The sequence below is a fragment of the Oratosquilla oratoria genome, chromosome 8 (assembly GCF_046742065.1).
Source record: "Oratosquilla oratoria isolate Oo_2021 chromosome 8, ASM4674206v1, whole genome shotgun sequence".
Classification (NCBI taxonomy): domain Eukaryota; kingdom Metazoa; phylum Arthropoda; class Malacostraca; order Stomatopoda; family Squillidae; genus Oratosquilla; species Oratosquilla oratoria.
The window spans coordinates 75,797,150-75,803,820 of NC_134784.1; the positions used below are offsets into that span (position 1 = coordinate 75,797,150).

Genomic DNA, 6,671 nt, shown 5'->3' on the forward strand with positions numbered 1-6,671 from the left:
GGTGTGCATGCAGGACTGAAATACCGGGCACTGCCGCTGTGTCCAGTGTGGCCCACGGTTTCCAACGGACACCGAAACCCGACACGCCACTACCATTGGAGACGTTTGCTGCCACCTGGGCCGCATCCAAATGCAAGCCATGGCCGCTTGGATGGCCCCACTTCTCGTAGATGACGGACCATCATCCGCTCCTCTCCCTCCTCACGTCAGGAGCGCCGTCACCGGCAATACCGGCGCTTCGCGGCGACGACCCGTCGCCCGCCGCCGACACCGAATGGACGCTCTGGAGACTACGGGCTGCGGCACAGATAAGCCCCGCCTATAGTCACCCGCTTACCTGCGTGACCTCCGGGCTCCCGTCCGACCGCCGCGCCCTACACAACTCCATCCCTCTGCATTGGAAGATCCGAAACGCCCTTTCCACCAACTAGGATTGGTGCTGTCCAACCAGCCTTGCCGCCCCGTCATCTACGAGAGCGACCACCGGCCTCCGGAGACGCCGCCCCGTCACGTCCCATCCTTCAGTGGAGGACCTGCCGTCCTCAAGCGCGGATCCCTCCACTTCCGCCTCCGCCGCGGAGGGTGGGGGGTAGGGGTGGTATAGTGTTATAAGGTGCCCTGGCGTTCGACACGAGCAGGGCACCATAGGGTTGCACCATAGTGTTGCAGCGTGCCCCTATACGGGCACAAAGCTTTCGTTGATACATGTGTATGATGTGGCATCGTCTTCTGCGTAAGGAGAACGACGTTGCCCCCACGGCGTGCTCTGACTAACAGCGACGCTCCCGGACTAAAGCCCTTTCATATATCCAACAAAGACTCCCTTCTCTTCTGTGTGCTTACAGCATCTAGCACCTTCGCCCACGGGCCAGTTACTCTGTAGACTCCTTAGGCGCATGTCGTGCCTCCCCTCCATGTACGCTTAATGTCACAATAAAGATTCAAACATCGTCCCCCGCATTTCAGTTGTACACATACGACATACATTACAACTATTACCACTATTTCTACTGTACAGTACTACCAACGTCTAATACCCAACTACCGACCCTACTGATCTGATTCGGTTTTACTTTTTGTATGCATTTATGTATTATCTTTAACGCCATCATCACTATCATTATTACAGTTATTATATTATCATTACTATTACCATCATTATTATTACCAGTAATTATTATTGTTGTTATTGTGACTGTTGTTATTATCATTATTGTTGTTATTTTCACTATCATTGTTGTTGTTGTTGTTGTTGTTGTTATTATTATCATTATTATTATTATCATTACTGTTATTATTATTATTATTATTATCATCACCATTGAGAGTAAGCGTAGGCAATCATATGGTAAGATGTATGTGGTGATTGGTTTGATGACGAAACATCACGTTGCACTGGCGATTATACTAGAAGAATACTAGATAACACCATCGCACGCTGGCATCGCACACTAGCATCAAGCACGTGGTCCCCTACTCAAGAGGAGCGAAGCTATAACATCATTAAATTCTTGTTGAGGTAAGGCTTTTCTTATCTAGAAATTAATGTATGGCATGACCCCGCTGACCCTCAAAGGAACAAGGGTCTACTTAGTGAGGGCCAGATGTCCCCAACGGCGTTTCGATGTCCTTGTGTTATTAGTCAGCATGTTGTATATAGAAATGAACTTAGCCAATCATAGATGTTGAGGATGAATGGGTCCACCCTGGAGGAGGAGCTTAGCCCTTTCAGAGGTTTCGTCTTAAATTATCAAGCAAGAAGTCAGTCTATGTTAAGACTGCGGCCCCGGAGATCCATATATAAGGTCTGTATCTAAATATCTAAGTCCAGCCTCCCACACCCCGTACACTAACACTACTAAAATTCATTAAAGTCCCAATTAAAGCCAAAACATTAATAAAACTCATATAAAAGGAGGGATTGTCTCATCACCACCATTCTTGAGATGAGCTAAAACTATTTCATTCACACAAGTGCGTAACTTCCCCTGTTCTGCCCAGTTACCACACGAACTTAGAACATAAAACAGGGGAGTGTGACATGTAGGCCTACAAAAAGAAATTATAAAAATTTCTGACATAAAAATCCCAAATGCTGAGTAACGTCTCTGATTGAGAAGAGTTAATGTGTTTCGCGTTATTCATTTTTGTCATAACTAAGAAGTAATACTACTATTTGCGTGCACATTCTGTACATCTGATGTAATATACGCGTACATTTATGACAATACATATACTTTACAAAATGCATAAGTGTTTTTAACTCGTTACCGTTAATGATTCTGTGACTCTCAAGGAGACGACATAACAAGATGTTCTTCAAATAATTCTATAACTTTTATTTATATTTATTTATTTTTTTGATTATTTATTTGTTTGTTTTTCCCCGCGGGGAACGATATGAAGAAATTGAGTAAGATCGAGAGGAAAGAAAAAGATTAAATATTTTAATGCGGTATCCTATACGAGGAAGGAGATAGGTGTGTGTGTGTGTGTGTTGGGGGGTAAGCCTTCTTACTTTTTCTGACCAGAGACTGAAATGACCTCCGTGAGGATGAGGAAATGCTTAAAAGAGGCAGGCAACACAAGAAATGTGCTGAGCACCAGAAATAACCCCCCAAATCCCCCTCACCCCATCTCCGAGGTATACGGGCTCCGCACACAGCTACCTCTTAAACTCCCTCCTTATATATATATATATATATATATATATATAATTTATATATATATATATATATATATATATATATATATATATATATATATATATATATATGGGAAGAGTGGTGTAGGTAAAGTCCATGAGGGAGCAAAAGGATTTTATTCTCTAACATTTCGACACACTCAACAATCTGAAGACTGTGTCTAAACGTTAGAGAATAAAGTACTTCTGCTCCTTCCTGGACTTAAACCTACACCACTCTTTCCATACATTTGTCTTTTCTCTCGTCGAATATATATATATATATATATATATATATATATATATATATATATATATATATATATATATATATATATATATATATATATATATATATATATATATATATATATATATATATATTAAGGCAAGACAGACGAGTGGAAAAGTGCGCTCCAACCCGCGTTTCTCTACCACCTTTTCCACGTATATGTATACACACATACACACATGTATATATATACAGTATATATATATATATATATATATATATACACACACACACACACTATAATAAAGTAGTAACTTGTCTGTCTCTTTGTTCACGAACTCCTAGGATTTTGTAGACCCCCATAACCATATATATTCTGATACATTATCACTCCAGGTACTTGGATAAGTATATTTCATTTCCAAAAAAATATACTATTTTGGCTAGGGTTAAGAGTTAAAAGGGTATGGTGTGGTAACACACCACTACTGTGGTGTCCCCTTAACACGACTGGCATTTTTGTGACAAAAATTACTATGATTAAACAAACTATTGTATGTGTTCATATTATTCATATTTGTGAAATTAATGTTGTCGCAAACTATGATAGCCTTTGTAAGGAGAAAGCATGCAAATGTAAAATGATTTTATAAATTTACCAAATGTTTAAATATTGGTTATTTCTATTTTACTTTTTCGCGAGCGGTGCTATAATCTACTCAAAAAGTCCACAGGACTATAAATTTAACCGAGCAAGTGGGTCTGCCCCACACCTATCATAGCTCTAACTTCCTTCCATTTCGTTCTTTCCTTCCACTAAATCCCAAATCCCCCCTCCCTCCCTCTCCTCCATCTTATCTATCCTGCCCTCTAACTCTACTCCAAGTATACTAAAAGGTTTGTTCAATTCTTCTCTTACGGCCGGATATATTTTATTTCCAAAAGGCGTCTCCCTCCTCAAATTGATTTTTTTTTTCTTAACATTTTATTTGTGTTACCTTTTCCATTGAGTTATATTGATACGTGTAACTTTTCTCCACAAATTCTATAAAAATTAAAATGATCATTATTTGCCCGCAGCACCGCGCGTGTAATTTGGCTTATATATATAACAATAGTTTCACTGTATCTGCATCAGTCTGTAATGAAATAGAAAAAAATATTCCAAGCGGACAACATGAATTAATATAAAGCTAAGTTCGATCCTTGAAGAAATAGAGGCGAGCATCCACGAGCATGTGGCTCCAATGCTGCATATTTCAATTTGGGCAATATAATCAGGTAAACCCACACATAATATATAACTATGAACAAGTTCAAAACTAAGACATATGGAGAAAAAGAGTCCCAGGAGTATAGTTCCTTTCACACAAATGTGGTTTTTTTTTTCTATTAAAACCCATTCCGTTTCCAACTCTTTCAAATGACTTGCCATTCCAGATCAATTTCCACTAAAACTTTTTCAGTTTTTTTTTTTCCAGGGTAAGCCTGATCCCCTTTTTTCTGACTCCCAACCCGAACTCTAAAGCGTGCTCATTGGCAATACCCGCTTTCACACGCAACAACCTTTTTCCTTTTTTCACAGACTATTTCTCCACCCACAAACACCGATCCCGTGAAAGCGAGTGGTCTGAATTCCGTAGAGCATTCACGATTTAATCCCTGTTCACACTAGCAGCTTCAATAACAATGTACCTCAATGGAGTCATTCACACACAACCGCGCATTTTTTCCTTAACTGTAAGGTACCGCCGCGGATTCTGTGCGGTTCAAACCACTAGTGTGAATAGGGTCTGGCTGTCGGTAACAGCCTTGTTGCGCCGACACAAAATCGCAAACTTAGAATGAATTAATCGATTGATGACAAGTGGACATAATGCATTACCAACTGCTTATTGAAACGCTACCATCCGTTGTTAACCAACGGACTCCAGCCTCACAGTCCCATCAATACAATATAGAAACACTATATTTTCTTTCAGATGTCGAAGAATCATTTCTAATTTAATTTTTCGTCTGTTTATGCGGATCCGTGTATATGCGAATTTAAAAATGTGTACGGCATTCCCCAAATGTGAAGTCTTAAAGCGAACTATGTGAAAACACCATGCGGGTTACTATGTAGTGTGTGATGGTAAGAAAGGCCTATGTGAATGTGAGCCATCAGTGTATGGACTTGTACTAGCTACTCAATCAATCAATCAGCCATTCTGAGTCCACCAGCTGAACAAAGGCCTCTTACATACCATCCTATGACTCGCACAACTGCGCCAACCATGTCACTTCTACAAACTTCTTTATCTCGCCTCTTCACCTGGGCGCCGGGAATGGGCTGTGCGCAATCCGCATATCGATAGAAAGTCGATGTATTTTATATCCCCAGAGCCACCTTAATTAAGGCTATTTTTCCTGACTGTTGGAGCAGATTTGCAGCCCGCAGATTTCAGGAAGGAATCTAATACGTTGAAGAAAAATAAAATTCCTTCAGCATATCAAAAGACATTCTTAGTTCTACAATATGTAAATTGTTGAGAAAACAGTATATACTGATTTTACAGCGGGAAAAAAAATCTAGTGGGCGGTAACGCCGGTTAATCGGAGGTCGAAGTATAAATAGCACAATGTGATAACACAATGAAGTATTTGTTTTGTCTTCTTCCCTTGCCTTCCAGTACCCAATCCACCCTCAACCCAAAATTTTGAAATGACTTGTTTTGGCAGAGTTCGTTCTTTTAATTCCATGCCTCAAAATCCGCAATGTTTGTGGGCGAGTCTAAGAAAGAACGTGATTTCATATCGAAGTATATGCTACTACAGTTGAATCTGCATCTAGGTTCGTTACCTTTATTCCATGAAAAAAAAGAACATCATTGCCGGGTATTCTTTTTTTTAGACAGAATTAAAAAATACAACTGTAACATTATTTCTGTTTAGCTCATTTCAATATGTTCAAATTCAACGGTATTATTAGGTGATGCGGATAAAAAAAAAAATGAGGAGCGTGACCCTTCTCTGAATTCCCACAAACATGACTGTATTCTCTTCATCTATTTTCAAACTCTGCCTACGGTCTCTGCTTTACTGAAAAACTTTCGTCATTGGATCCGCAATTGGCTCATGGGCGTCCTGTTCCTAGAGCAAAGGCTACTTACTAAACCGGCACAAACTTTGGAGATAAAGTTAGAAGTTGTTAGAAGAGAGGAAAGTAATGAGGGAGCAACGTCGTTAAAATATTATATAGTAATTTATCATTACAATTCTATTCTAGTATGGCCATAGTGCACTGTTACGCTAGGGGAATGTAATCCTCTATATATAATGTAAACATAAATCGATTTATGCGAGGTTTGCACAATACCGAACAATAGCATATAACAAGGCCCATGTGTAATATCAAAAGAAAAAGGTGGGAGAAGAAACCATTGTAGTCTCGTGCGCCAATACAGCGTGATGCTAGAATGTGCGTAAGTTTAGGCCCTTTTTCACCTTTTCGCAGCACTAGGTTCACCCACCTAATAAAAAAAAATCGCCTGGCGACAACTAGAATTAAAATTAGGGTCGTCTGGTTACATGAAATAAAAAATCGTGTTTATGGAGAGTTGGTACAGTGCTTTGATAAGGCCTCATCTCGAATACCCCAATCGGGTATAGTATCCTCATCTGGTGAAGTATATCGAAGCTATGGAGAGCGTACAACGGAGAGCCACTAAGATGCCCAGTTTGAGGGATCTATATTATAAGGAGAGGCTGAAGAGT

General features: G+C 40.0%; 1 protein-coding gene across 1 annotated transcript in view; it reads right to left on the bottom strand.

Moving 5' to 3' along the window:
• The window catches only part of LOC143027830 (uncharacterized), a 28,451-nt gene that overhangs the window by 20,125 nt on the left and 1,655 nt on the right, over positions 1-6,671 (bottom strand). The window lies entirely within an intron of this gene.